At 39.3% G+C, this 15774-nt stretch overlaps 1 protein-coding gene across 3 annotated transcripts in view; it reads right to left on the bottom strand.

Moving 5' to 3' along the window:
* Positions 1–15774, bottom strand: part of cntn4 (contactin 4) — a 149850-nt gene that overhangs the window by 24309 nt on the left and 109767 nt on the right. The gene's annotated exons all lie outside the window — the stretch shown is intronic.

Genomic DNA, 15774 nt, shown 5'->3' with positions numbered 1-15774 from the left:
CCGGCTTGTGGAAATAGGGGTTAAGATTCTATCAGTGGAATCAGTCAGCCGTGAGACCACAGGAAGAGAGATCGTCGCAAGCTTATGGTGATTTCACCAAATAATTAGTCTCCACTAAGGCCTTTTGTACACAAAGATGATTGCCTCAGTGCACACACAGCTTGCTCAACTCACCACTTGAACAGCCATTCACTTCAAAATACCAGTTAAGTAAATGGAAAAAGTAAGTGTGAAAAAAGTCATGCAGGAAATGTGTTTGATATTGTGTTTGCCTGCCGTGGTGAGCTCACAGATAAGGATGAGGTGTGTCTGCATTACTATTTCCGACTCACGCTGGCCATCGACCTACCTGCAGGCGATGTTTCTAATCATAATTGTATCAAAATGTCGGCGTTGCTAACAGTGCTGGAGGCGAGAGGCTGTAATGTGGCAAGTGAGCAACGAAAAAAGGTGAGGTCGCCATATCCTCTGAGCCGGGACAAGGGGTGGGACCTAACTTCAGGTGTTGATCTATGCTCTTGACTGCTTTAAAAACCCTGAAGGGTAGAGGAGTAGGGAGGGGCAGTTTGTGATAAATTGAAAGGCTGTCTCTCCAAAGGTTCCCCACAGCGTGCTGTGTTGGAGAGAAACGGCCTTGTCAGCGGCATAAATCAAGCCCAGCTGTGCAGCGTAGACCCGGGACGCTAAAACCTGCAGCACGCGATGCAACTGCGGAATAACTTCTCAGCTCTTTATGCAGCATAATGTCTAAGCAAATGTGCCTTCTATTTGCTAGTAAAGTTGTTAACATCAAGGTTGATGCTCGATTAGAGACCGCAAAGCAGGTATGCTCTTTTTTGGGGAGGGGACGGGGACGGGGGGTGTGGTGGGTGTGGGGGAGGGGGAGATCTGGGCATTTACTTTCATCAATTCTCCAATATAGGTGTAATTGATATTGATTTTTACCGTAGTAAGACCTTTACCAGTGACTCTCACCTTGTCTCATGGATCATTGGCTGCATACAATTATCAGAGCTTATTGATAGGAGAACATTCTCTTTGAAATGACTTGAAATGTAAAGCTATGTCCAAGTAAATATATGCTATGACAGAGCAAGCCAAACCAAACCCCTTGCAATTTTGTTTACACAGTATTAAACTAATCATACTGAAGATATTTCCACTGCTTCAATAGCAGCTTAATTTTGGCAACGCTCAACGCGACCTTTATTTCCCTTCTTTTTTCTATTCTTCACAGCAATTGTTTGGTCCATCATCCACCTAAGTCAAGACTGACATATCTTTACAAATCTATCCTTAGCATCATCAAAAGTTTGACAGTTTTGGTTTTAAGCAATATTTTGATAACTGTTGTTCAGTGAAGTGTTCTCCACATTTTCCCTAAAACACTGACTTTTCCAATAGCCCTTGCTGTGGTTTTGTGTAGTAGGCCTACCAATTAACACATGTTGTCACGCTAACACACTAAACTATCATTGATAACATGATAAACATTACACTTACAAAACATCAGCATGTCAGTATTGCTGTGTCGACATGCAATTGTCAGAACTGTGGCATGCATTAGAAAAAGCTTGATAAAGCCCTATAAAGCTGCTTGGGTAGGTATTGTTTTTTTTCTTTTCTAGCCTGGCTGATTTGCCAGCTTCAGTTTTCGCTGTGATTTTTGTCTGGAAACTATGTTCACAGTAAGTTTTGTTTAGCCACTCTGAAAGGCAGACCGATCAGTGACCAGTAGGGATTTGATGACTTTGAAGTAGTTCCAACAATGGTAGTAGAGTTTTGACACACAACATATGGTAAATGGTGGTTAATGATGATTGGTTCAAGACTTAAACTTTACCTGAGGTCTAATACCAGTAGGATGCAACGACTGGACACAATCCCTTTTGGAGCATAGTCAGACCCATATATTCATAGTATATTTGGGTCTGAAAACCGTAACTAGACTTATACAGCCAACTGAGCTCGCCAAAATCTTTACTTTTCTGTAACCAGTATGCACCAAATGGTTGTCAGGACATTATTTCATTTTAAATTCAGCCCAATAAACCAGTGACCCAATAACTATGACTATTCATTTCAGAAAACATTTCAGATGACCTAAAGCTGAACATCGATGGCTAAATACCATTAAAGTGTATCAGACACTTACTAGGCAGGCCTACTTATCACATACATCATTTTCCATCACATCAGACTCCTTACAGTAAAGTGAGGAACCACTGTGTGGAATCTAACATGGTTTCCATGCTTTTAAGCATGAAAAAAAAAAAAAAAGAAAAAGTACTTTAAATACACCAGTGAGACAGTGCTCAGGCTGATCACATTAAAAATGCCCAGTAGCCAAAAAAGGACCACAAATCCCTCCCTCTCTGTTAGAAGTTATTAGGCAGCTCAATTACAGTTTCCCCTACCAGTCTTTGAGCTGTAATAAAGTGCTGTACATTTCAGACAATCAACATCCATTGTGTCAAAAATGTTCGCCTGACAGGGATCTTTTGGAGGCGTCAATCAAAGCACAACAACAATATGACAAGTGCCTTTGTGACCACTGTTGCAGGGAGCTCTTGTTTGAAGTTTGAATGATTGACACTGAATAAGTTCTCTTTCTCTAAATTCCAACAAAGACGAGCAACTAAAGGCAGGGTTATGTGCATTTTTGTTTTGTTTTTTTGTGATTCATTTAGTAGTGTAGTAAGGTGCAGGCACTACTTGAAATGACTTTCCTTTACATTCACAGTGTATTGACACTTGTCTCCAGGGCACTGGCTAACATTAAAACTTTGGCAATATTGTCGCTTTATAAAAACACTGCCAGGGGACAAGGGTGTTGGGCTGCGACACAAGTATTAATCTCTCACTCTATGAACTGCTCACAACTGCTCCAGTGTGAATTACCATAATGTAGGCAGGGTTAGTTTTTTTCCCTGAGCCTCAACAGTAATTCTCCTTTTTTTTTTTTTTAAACAAATTTATATTACTTATTTGATAGATACAACAGGAATAGTACATTTGTTTACAGCCTTATGAAACTAGTAGTCCCAAGTACAGTTTGTCAGACCATTTGAATAATAAATGTTCAATTCCAGATATTTGTTGTTATTTTTTTGATTTGCAAGAAATGTTAAGCCTCAATATTCATAATGATGAGATAAATGTAATAAAACATATTTTGTACCACTTTAACAATAAAGGGAAAACGTGCATCGGATCACATGAGTCTCCAGGCATGAAAATACTGTTACCTTATCAGTGCATATAATGAAACAATAATATAAAACTTTTTCTCCTCAAATCACAAACATACGCACGCATACTGTCTAAGGACATCAAAGCAAATAAACCCTCTCAGAATAAATGTTGCGTAAAACTGAGCATTTTTAATAGGAAGGTGTCTTAATGAAGCAGGCTGATGGAGAACATCTTAATTCCTGCCTGTGGAACATAATGTGATTTTGTTGGTAATTGTATTGCGATGAGAGAGAGTTTATCGACCTGGACCACAGAGGGGTTTGTGTATGTACTGCCAGAGGATTCCTTTAATCACAAATGCTCTCCTGGTTTATTCCCCCTTCCAGAGATATTCATCTCCACTCGTGTGCTGAGGTATCCCTTCAGGAATAAAGAGGCACACACATGTTCCACAGGAAATTGTCAGAGGAACCAAGATGGATTGCTCATGCTGCGCTGGCGGATTCTCACTTTGAAAAATGATATCAGCCTCAGTCTTCCAGATAAAAATAATCCCGGCGCACAGTACATGGGATGCAGACGGGTAAAGAGGGTTCTGACCTAATCTCAGCAAACATCTTAGAATTCACTTTATCGCTGTTCTGAGATTTATTTGAGTTTAGTCAAAAGTCAGCATCAGATTTTTCTCAGACACGTTTTTACAGTCCCTCCCCCTGCTGCTCCAGAAAAGGAAAAAAAAATGCTCATCTAGCAAATGTTAAGGTAGATTGATTGATGATTGAACATGTATGGCACCACATGATCCAAGGTCCGAATGTCTTAAAGGACATATTCTGTCTGTGAGTGATGCCGTGGAGTGAAAGCTGCAAGGTAAGTTGATCTACAAATAATTTTTGATGGTCTCTAAATACAACAGCAAATCAATTAATGTCTGTGCTCATGACTGACTAACACAATGTAATGTCTATCAAGGAAGTGTCTTTCAATGTGAATCTCCTCTCCCATAAGTTTAAGAGGCATCAGAGGCATGTTAAATTGTTAAGTTTAAAATTTCATTCCTCTCTTTTTCCTTTAGTATGCAACCGGGAATTACTATATAATGCATGGCATCTGTCCCCACAACATATGACATGCATTATATAGTAATTCCCGGTTGGTTCAATAAAACTTATGTGGGCAGTCAAAGTACCATCGTTTTCTTGGCTATGTTTAGAATACTGCTGGGTTGCTTGGTCACATTTTGTCCCTAGAGTTTGCAACTCTTTAGATGCTCCTGGCAAAGGTTTTTCGATATAAAATAGTTGGGAGCACAACAAATATTTTAAACCATTTTATAGAAAGTGCTACTGTAAAGTAGTTAAAATACATACCCCTTTTTGTAAGTCTTTACAGATTAAAGTCCGGAAAATGTAACTTTCAGTTAACATTAGCTAGTCTCCCCCCATTCCCTCCTTAGTTACAGGCTATTCGTTTTCTGTGAAACAAATGTGCAGTTCAAAATGTTAATTGTTTTCACCCTGTGAAAATGTATTAAATATGTTATATTGGTGGCTGCGTACATAATATTGAATAACACCTGAGACAATAAGTCTCCAGCATCAAGTGAGCATCCTCCATGATCCATGTAGAAGACATGGAAATAAAGACGCTTGGTCTAGTTACTACTACTTGGGGTAGTTAGCCCAAGTACTATACGTGTAAGAGGAAATGTCTGACTGTTAGAGTTATCACATAACTTTGTTTAGATTAATTGCTTTCATACTTATACGGGCAAGGCAGGTTAGAGGTATGCATTCATTTTCATATTCTTAACAAGTAAATTTCACTTTTGACTGACTAAAATTTCCCCTCGGGTATTAATAAAGTAACTACCTAACCTAACCTAACCTAACCTAAGTGGCAATCATGATGTCTTCTATTGGTTTGTAAACTGCCATTTTGAAGCTTCGAGTCTGGCATTTTCAGCATCACCATCATATTTGGAAGAGCTGAGGAGGATCTGACTGAGAACCTGAGGACAGTATATGCCCCGCCCACCTATACTGGCAACCTGTCTGCACCCCAGGAATGTCAATCAAACCATGCACATTCCCAAACATACCTCTCGTTGAGGCCTAATAACCAAAGAATGATCAAATTATTATTAAAAGAACCACCAGAACACTGATCAGAAGCAGAAAATTCAGCTCGTGACACGGTTTTATTTCATGAGAGAAGTTTAGCCTTCTTGAATCAGTCTATTGGAGCCAGAGGTTTTTTGAAGCCAGCCCCAAGTGACCCTCAGCAGTATTGCATTTAAGGCACTTCCATATTACCTTCTTTTTTCAGACCCGGAGGCTATGTTAAATTCTAAATACACTATAATATTCTAATGCTAGTTCTTATGTCATAATATCCAGGACTGGTCTAAACAAGGTAAGGTAATTATTTAATTCTTTATTTAACAGGTTTCTTATACAATAACCTTAAACCCCACATACTAATGTTACATGAAATGCCGCTTGCCTTGTTAGTAACGCAGGTTAGATTACACCCTTCAAACTCTTTATATCTGTAGTATCCATGGATGTTTTAAGGAGGGCTGGATACCAAAATACAAGTTTGTAGCACTTTCGTATGCTTCCTTGAGTTTGGGCTCATGGAACATGCAATTTAGCTTTCTTCTCAGTCGAGGCCCCATAGAGCATGCACAATTGATAATTATTACATGAATGGTTACAATTCTGATCATAAAAAAGCAGGATATGTAAATCTTAGAAGTTGTTTTACAGACGTTCCTTTGCAATGAATGTGTGTGTGTGTGTGTGTGTGTGTGTGTGTGTGTGTGTGTGTGTGTGTGTGTGTGTGTGTGTGTGTGTGTGTGTGTGTGTGTGTGTGTGTGTGTGTGTGTGTGTGTGTGTGTGTGTGTGTGTGAGAGGGGGTGGGGGTGCTTTTTACATCAGCGTGCATCACCTGATGAATGTAGTAGTAACATGGTTTGGCCACTGCACTAAAAAGGCCACACATCCTGGTGCCTGGGGGTGCAGCAGTATCACTGTCACTACAAATCCAAAGCTTGAAGGAGAGGTTCAGTGAATTGTCACTTGCGGTTGAGCCTGCATGACTTTAAAAAAAATCTGTCAATGGTGGGGCATGTTTACATAATTCTGTGACTCATCACATCTCAAAACTCTTAACCTCTCTCAAACGAAAATATGTACGTGTAATTTCTGCTACATTCAACAAATGCATGCAGTTGATTAACTTTAATCATTAGGTTTCACGCTAATGTCTGAGTGAATAAACTGCCAACCACATACAACGGACAAAAAAAAATACATTGTATGTCTGTAGTGCAAGCAAATGCCTATAATTCACCTTTGCTAGACCACAGGGTGTGTGAGGATCATGAACTACTTGCTCATCTAATCTGAATTTATCTGTTGATCACAGCATGTCAAACAAATGGTGCAGCCCCCCCCCCACACACACACACACACACACACACACACACACACACACACACACACACACACACACACACACACACACACACACACACACACACACACACACACACACACACTTAAAACCACAAATACATCAAACTCGTGATTCATTTTCATCTGCAGTGAAGTTCCTTTTTTGGGGTAGCCACGTGGCACAGGTTTAGAAATATCATGAAAAAAAAGATGAGGAAAAGCCTGTGTTATGAATCCTTGGAATATTGCTACTAACTGTTAATAAAATATAATGACACCTGAATAAAACAACCCTGCAGCCCTTCCTACTCAGTGGTTATGAATGAATAACAAAAACACGCTTTATTTTATTTATCAAAACACTGTGATTGCTGATCAATCTAGCCATTTACCTGACATTGCCTCCAAAAGAAATGTAGGACTCTGACCACTGAGGTTTAAACCAACCAATGAGATTATTTCCGCCTCCTGAGCAGCTCTAACTCTGAGACATGTTTGGATAAATAAAACATTTAATCTGCTATGCGGATGTGTGTGCATGTGTGTGTGTGTGTGTGTGCTAGCAGGCACCTCTGTGTCGGGTGTTGTCTGCAGCTGCCAGGATCAGCAAAGCACTAATCCTTAGTTTGCTCCCATTCTCAGGCGAGGGTGGGGGGAGGGGAGACCACACTCCTTCGCATGGCTTTTTTTTTTCAAAGTTCCAGACAAGGTGGAGATGGGGTAGGCGAAAGCACAATGAAAAGCACCAGTCAGCTGTCCATGGCAGCCTTGTCAGGTAGTAAACCTTTCCTCAAGGCAGAGTAATGAAATAAGTCCTTCTGGGTGCATATGCCTTCAGTATTCAGACCTGGTACTGCTCACTCATGCTGCTAACCTCCACAGAGTCAGAACTCCACTTTACAAGCAGATGTTCAATTAGAGGCAAATGAGGAAATTAGAACGGTGATGAGAAAAAGTGTGAAGTGACATTTAAACATGATAAACAATGTTTTTAATAACTATGACAGCATGCAGCCTGAGAAAGAGGAGACTGAACTAGCAGCGATGGGCTGTCAATTCACACAGATCATTTAATCACCACTTTTATTAATACACCTGTTTCCATACAGAGCTTATTAACTCCCAAGTCTTCATAAAATTAAGCCCTGAGACATTTGATGAGACTCTTATTAAAATCCCCTTGAAACAGAACAAATGAATTATGGAAAGATAGGAAGATATGTGATAAGTAAATTAATGCAAAGTTCACTGCAATGCCTCTTCCGCAGTTTTGGCATTCTCCTGACACTGATTCTTTCTGGAGTGCGTCTGGCTGAGCAGATGGGCCTATAAATGGAGATCACTCTGCGAGACATCTCTTCATTTACGTGAGAGCCATGCTTATTTGCTCTGCCAGTGTTGAAGAGATATATAATACGCAGGAGGGACGGTGAACCAGTGGGTCATGACTACATATCAAATCTGGCAAATCTCGCTTCAGCAAGTGTTGCTCTCTCTACAGACTAATCAACATCCAGTCCATGCAGAAAACCTCCTGCATTTTCTTACTTTAACTCAGTGAGGCTCTCCATAACTTGTGTTGTGCTGGCACCTACAACTCAGATATTAAGAGATGACACTTAAAACTCCAAACACACCTTGCAGATGATTTCAAAACTGCTCCAGGCACGAAATGAGTCAGAGAACATCCTTCGATAGTAATTTCTCATGCTCGCTGATTCACACACTCTGTCAATAGTTTGGCAAGAGTAAAAAGCCGAATTAAGGCAGGCTATATGTGCACGTGAGCTCAATTTGTGACGAGTGATACAAAAAATAAAGCAGGGGCTGATATTTGTGCCAATTTCCCGACAGCATTTGATTTCTCAAAGTAAATTGCCCACACTTTGAAACCACTGGCCCATTAGTATGTCAGGCAGCTGATGTGGCCACTTTGAGATTTGATGGTGTTTTCTTTATGGCAAGGGTGAGTGTAATTTAGACATGTTAAAAATGGAATTAGTGTGCAATAGGATTTACAGCTCAGAGAATAATGGCTTTTTAAACTATTCACTGGGTGTTGACAGCTGAAGAAGTGTCTTTCAAGCCTGGTGTATGATGCATTTTGTTCTCATACAGATTTAAAAATGACTAGAAACCATAAAATCATTTTCCAACGTTATTTAGACAGTAGTCAGTGCAGTAAAGGCATCACTGGAATTTGACAAATATAAAAATATATACCATTCAAAGTTACTGTAAATGTGGCTATACACAGCATAATCATTGCTAATTAAACTCCAAAAGAAATCACATCTACCCAAAACAGAGTAAATTCCTGTATCAGTAAGATGTTTGGACACAACTGCTCATTTATTTTAGATGTTTCCTTTATTTTTACCATTTTCTAATTCGTACAAGAAACGTAAAGATATCAAAATTATGAGTCAAATGGAATTATGTGTAAGCACATGCCTGGTACTGTATCATGTGGCTCTTAGCTTTTTTAATGTTTATGTATAAAACTGATATTTCAAAGAAATCAGTATATTTGTCATGGTTTGGGGCAGTGTAGCTATTTTGACAAAATATCGTTAGCCGTTGCTTTGGATAAAATTACCAAATAAGTACAGCATCACTACTTGGCATCCCCTGTGGAGTGCTTTAGGTCTAACTGACAATGTAAAAGGAACATTGTCTGCACTCACACAACACTTTATCACCTTTGAGGCTTGAAGCGCTTTGTATCATTTCCCATTCACACACCAATAGCGGCAGAGCTGCCATACAAGGTGCCCGCCTGCCATCAGGAGCAACTTGGGGTTCAGTGTCTTGTCCCAAGGAAACTTCGGCATGTGGAAAGATTTTAACCACCAACCTTCGAATTAATGAGCAACATGCTTTATCATCTGAGCCACAATCGCCCCACAATGTAGGTTATATAGTTGGATTGGTGTAATATCTGTGTAGACGGACATTAAAACATAATTCAAAGCATCACTTCGGTTTTAACAATCACAGTAAATGATAAATGGTCTGCACATATATGGGCTCTACAGAGTGATTTTCAATTTTTGCCACCCGTTCTCACACACACACACACACACACACACACACACACACACACACACACACACACACACACACACACACACACACACACACACACACACACACACACACACACACACCACACACACACCAATGGCAACAGAGCTGCCATGCAAGGTGCTTGCCTGCCATCAGGAGCGACTTGGGGTTCAAAGTATTGTCCGAGGACACTTTGGCATGTGGATAGGGGGAACCAAGGATCTAACCACCAACTACTTAGTTAGTGCATAACCTCCTCTACCATCAGCCAGCCCGGTGCTGGCGGCTAACCATCTAGTAACTACTAGTAGCCATGTTATCCATTTCTAATTGATTTTGAGCCCAAATTACCATACTAGTTTCTGCTTTTAGAGCTTTAACAACCTTAACAGTACAATGCATCTTCCTTAAAAAAAAAAAAAAAGGCTATTGTGAAGACACAGCTATACAAAGAATGTTGATAATTGCTCACAACCATTGCAAATAAAAAATAATGTATTAACATTTTGAGGCTAGAGAGCTATGACATGACAATTTCGTCTCAAGTTTTCACAGTGAGCTCTCTTGTCCATGTGATTTGTAAGATCTTTGCATGTCGTTCATGCGAAAACGTCTTGCCATGTGACCAGGGGACTGCTTGTCTTGTGACTGCTTGTCTGAATAAGATAAAAAAGGATTTACTCACAATGTGTGATGAAGATGCATCATGTTTGCTGTGAGCCACCATGAATGCACATACAGAATAAAGCAATGTTGATTTAGCTGCTTTAAACCTCTGAAGCGGGAAGCAACAAGATTAATGCTCTGTCTTATCATTTTTGTCCAAAGTGACCTATGAAGGTTATTTTTGATCACTGTGAAATGTCTTGACTGCAGCATGCATTTATCTTCAAACTAATTTGTACTCAATGTATCGCGACCAAAGTGTATCAACTTAATGAAAAAGTTGATAATGATGTTATTGTAGACCTATTTTACTTTTAATCTTTACATTATATTTGTTCATCTTCACCTCCCACAACTATTTTTTATATTAGGTAGGATTGGACTCCATTGTCACACACATTTAAAGTTGCGGTCTACAGAAGCAGACACTGGAAAAGTTAAAGAAGTGTGAAAGTTAGGGATTTTTATCCATTTTACAGTCTCCAGCTTCCTCTTCCTTTCAAGAGCAGTTCCAGCTCTCTTATGTTTTTTTCTCTCTGCCGAGGGACTTAACATCTGTGGTTGTCTGAAACCACTAATCCGGGGTAAAAAAGCAAAAAGGAGCCGATAAAACTTTGAACAGATGTTACCTTGGCAACAAGCTTCCTGTACTCACCTTGTTCAGAGATGTCATTCAAACAGTTCCACTCCCTAGTGCACAATGATGTCCACAGGTAACATTGGTGCACTATTTCACACTGTTCATGATATCAATAGGTGTGTAAGTAAATTAGGGCTTGAAATCAATGGAGAATTAAAGTAAATTTGAAACATAAAGGTATGCTCAACCTTTTAAAATGACCTGCTATTAGACATCAAAAACACGGATTGCCCACAGCTCATGTCCATAACATATGCAGTGTTGCCAAGTAAAGCATTATGGCACACTAGAAACTGCAACATTCGTTGATAATTATCAATCCAAGTTGTTAGGTCTTAGAGACCTAAATGTCAGCATGTAAAATAACATCTGGTGTTGTACAACTAGAACAAGCTTGTCTCTTGTTTCTGTGAGTTCTGAGAACTTTTAATTTGATTTAACACAGCGATTAAGTTCTTTTACGTTTCTGTCATTTAGTTGGGCAATGCGGGAAAACCAATTTTGACTCTTTTGTTTGTGCTGTAATTTACCAATGATATTAAATCTACTTTTCTTTTATTCAATTAAATGGGAAAAATGTAAAGCTAATTTTGAGTTTAACTATCACTTAATTACATATTTTAGTTGACTAAATGTCCAATGGATCATCTACCAAACTCATCAAATTAAGTTATGAAACGATATTGTCACTAATAAGCACATACAGTATACTTTCAGCATGCATGGCATTGAGGCTGAAGTAAACAATACAACAAAAAGTTAAACTTTAAAAAAGCACACCTATTTTTTAGGCATCTGCTTGAAAATTGCATACCTATAATAAAAAAAAGAGTAAATCTCTGCAACCACAACAAAAAAATTATAAAAACAATATATTTGTAATAATAAAGGGAACACTTGTGAGCTTTGTTCAGATGTGTAAATATGAGTATGTATGTCCATATTTTAATAATAGTTTGGCTAAGTCTTCTCCCTGGTCCCCAATTGGGCGCCTCTAAGGCTTAAAAGGTTCAACCTGACTCTTACATTTTGTGAATGTCACAAATACGATTATCAATATTTAGTTCTGTCGAGATCTCAGAAGATGTTCACAATTGACCGTAAATTACAAGTTATTATTATACCTGTAATGATGACTTTTATTAATACACTATTTACAAATTACTTGAATATATATAATAATGTCATCTGTGTGTTGCACTTACATACACAACAGGAGCCCAAATGGTATTTCAGCTTGGCAGCAGTTTGCCATCTCCTCTGCATGATTATAATACACATAAAGGACTTATTTCTCTTCCCCAGGAATCGAGCCACCAGCAGGGTTCATATTGTTTCCTCGGGTCTGTTTTCAGAGGTTATGATGCATAACCCAGAGAAAAAAAAAATTATACATTTCAATAAAGGAAAATAAACTTTTAGCATAAAGCATTTACATAACACTGCCATATCCCCGACCTATTAGATGGATGACCTTTTGGACTGTCCTCACTAAAAGGATGCTGAAATTCTGACTGTCGATCAACTCCTTGGGGAGATGAGGAGGTTGAGGGCTGTGAATGAATGCAAACGAGTTTAAAAAGTATATATTTATCTACAATTTTAATAAAACTCTAAAAACTTCAGCATTATAAATTATTTTGCAATGTGCACTAAAACACACAACAAAGCAACATGTATCCACTGTGTAGTTGAGGAAACACGCTGCACCATTAGAGGGCCTGAAAACAAAAGGGGGTGGGGGGTGGGTTGTCTCAGCCACACCCAAAGGACTTTTACAGCCTCCCTTTGGGGGTAAATACCGACTTGAAAGGACTGAAAAATCCAGCTCAAATAGTAGCATGACTGCCAAAGCTGATAGAGATGAATACTCGTGGTTTTCAAAAGGCGCTGTTTGAGGAAGGCGCAACGTTGGGACGTCAGCATATCCTGCGGCTGCTCGTGAGAGGACAGTTGATTGAGTGCGTCTGGTGTGGATGGCCTAACAAACTTGATTTCTTCCTGCCAGTGACATACTGAAATGGCCTGTTTTGTAGGCTGCTTTCCATGGCTGACACGGCCCACTTACACACTCATCAGCAAGACCTGCTCGTCTCTGCGCTCTCAGCTGCTTTGTTCCAGCTGATGTCATCTAAACCTCGTCCCTGCAGGGTTGTCTGGGGTAGATAAGACATCCCCTCCCTCCACTGGTCTCCTGCAGAAAAATAACGGGGCTGCTGCTATGAAGATGGATTACCCAGCTGGTGACACTAGTTCCCTTTTTTGCCGAAGCCACTGCGGAGTGCTAACGCAATTAAGGCAATTAATCTTCAACAAAAGGGGTTCACAGCTGCCTCTTATGGTTTCACACCTTTCTGTAGGTGAATAACCAAACAGACCTGCTCAGACATGCACACACACTTTATATGCACGGAAACAATTCCTTTATCTGGGCTTAATAGTGCAAAACAAGCAATAAACATAATACGTGTGCTTATCACACGGCTAATGAGTTGTTTGTTCCTCAATTTGGAGTTCACTCATTTGTATCAGTGTCCCGCTATCATCAAAGCCTTATGACATTCCACACAAATAGCAGGAACAAGACTAAATACTGTAGTCACCTACAAGAAGGACAGACATTAGTGGGCAGTCATAAAATACATTATAATAATAATAATAATAAAAAAACAAAAACAGTTTTGATTGTAATGATTGCCACAGCAGATGTTAAAAATTTGTATTGTGCGGCATACAACACATGGGTGTGTGTGCATATGTCACAGCCACAGATGAGGAAAAATGGATATAATAGGAAAGAGACTAAGAGCCATAAGCAGCACATTTAAAGGCTCTGGCATGTGTTTTCATGCTCTGTTACTTCACTTCCAAGCTGGCAATAATGTTTCATGGCAAAAAAAAAAGTTTCCTTTTAATGTAATACAGCTCGAATGGTTTGATTTTTAATTTCAAGTCTGCATTTTTTTTCTTTTTTAAATTTTGGAGCCACTGGAATGGTGGTCCGAGTCAAATATAATATATTTAGTGAAACACATTACTGAAAATCAAACAGACTTTCAAAGTACCAGAATTAAGATGGTGTTAAAGAAATATATCCACTAATTATCCATTATCACAATACTTAGTGAACTGAGAAACGAAATAGCTGCTGTAAATCTATCTTTCTGTTACAGCTGCAAACAGAAGAATTCTTTCATTTGAGTTATCCAAGAATAATTTATTAAGTACATTTTAATCATTAACATTTTTAATCATTCATTATTTATTACAGCTGCTGGTCATTATGTGAATTTTTACTTAGGAAAAAGTGAGAACACTGAAGGACAAGTACATACAGTGATAGTCATTCAAGAAAACAAAGCATCTGTTTCACTTTGGTGCAGACACTGCCATTTCATTCGTCACTTCACAAAGACGTCAATTCATGTCGCAGCCACGACAAATGTGAAATCAATCCAAACTATGAATTTAAAACAAGAGAATCAAAAGAAGAGCGGTGGGGTTGAGACGCATGATGGAAGTGACACAGGGCGAGTGAAGGGCACCAGCAGCGAAACCACTATGCAAATTCCCCCGCCACTTTGTTTGACAAGCAACAACACTGCTTTGTATATATGCAAAGCCTGGCAGGACACTGTGCACACAGCCCTGCTGTCAGAGCGGAGTCATGCTAGAGTGGTGACACCCAATAGGTGACCCCTGTCTCCAATGAGGCTACTGGGCCAGACTTTCACTTCATTCAGACAGACGCACGCAAACACTGCAAAAGTCATCACAAGCAGCACACATCGCTTCTCAGGGGTCGGACGTGGCTGGACACTCAGATCACCCACTGTTCCATGCAAACTTGGAAACGTGTAAGAAGTTGGGTTATGTGATTTCTGGGGCCTTGATTAGCACTTTGTATTTACTCAGCAGCCAGTCTCTTTTGCCGCCACCAAAGCACTGGAGATAAATCATGGTAGACCCCATTAACCATTACTCAGTTAGGCTTCATGCTGTGTTGCTTTTTTTTTTTTTTTTTTTCCTCTTAGCTGAGTGTTGCCACATCTGAGGAGTGAATCAAAATCTCGCAGTGGAAATACAGCAACAAACAAACCACAGTGACTAGACTGGAGCCTCTTAGTGTACGCTAACACAGAACGCTAAACCCCCCCTCCCCCCAAAAAACAAAACAAAAAACAAAATAGAAGGTCAAATATAACCTCTTGCGGTTGTTTAGGTCTGTTGCCAGTCCAGGATGTTTACATTGTATCTTCCTGTTATGAACATAATATTTGACCCACTTGTTTTGAAATGTACCCATTTGGAAATAAAACCATTTAAAAACATGTGTAATTTCCTTTAGGGTTATTACTTTAATAAAGTTGGGGAACTAATTTGAGTGAAGTAACATAATATTTGATTTTAATCTCAAGCACCAAAAACCCCATTTCCAATATTTCCCATGATGCAGTTTGCTAGCACCTTTAGACAGGAGTTGTTCTAAAGTTAAAGTTTCAGACCCAAACTGAGATAGTCCTGATGACATTATCAAACTCTTAACTTCATTAAGTTTGCGTTGATATACTTATAAAACACGCAGGCTTTGAACAAGTGCTAATACACTAATGACTGACAACTGTTTCTCATACTATGTGCTTCTTGTCCAGTATTGCAAAACGCGTGGTGTATGACGTATAGAATGTTACATATTCAAATGTGAAGAAGGTGTTCCATCTGGAGTGAGCGAGTGTTGTATAG

The sequence above is a fragment of the Brachyistius frenatus genome, unplaced genomic scaffold (genome assembly GCF_029030835.1).
Source record: "Brachyistius frenatus isolate BFR_SWC_R1_liver_20210118 unplaced genomic scaffold, ASM2903083v1 Contig_4, whole genome shotgun sequence".
Classification (NCBI taxonomy): Eukaryota; Metazoa; Chordata; class Actinopteri; family Embiotocidae; genus Brachyistius; species Brachyistius frenatus.
The sequence above is the reverse complement of the archived record's forward strand: the minus strand, read 5'-3'. Positions and strand labels throughout refer to the sequence as shown.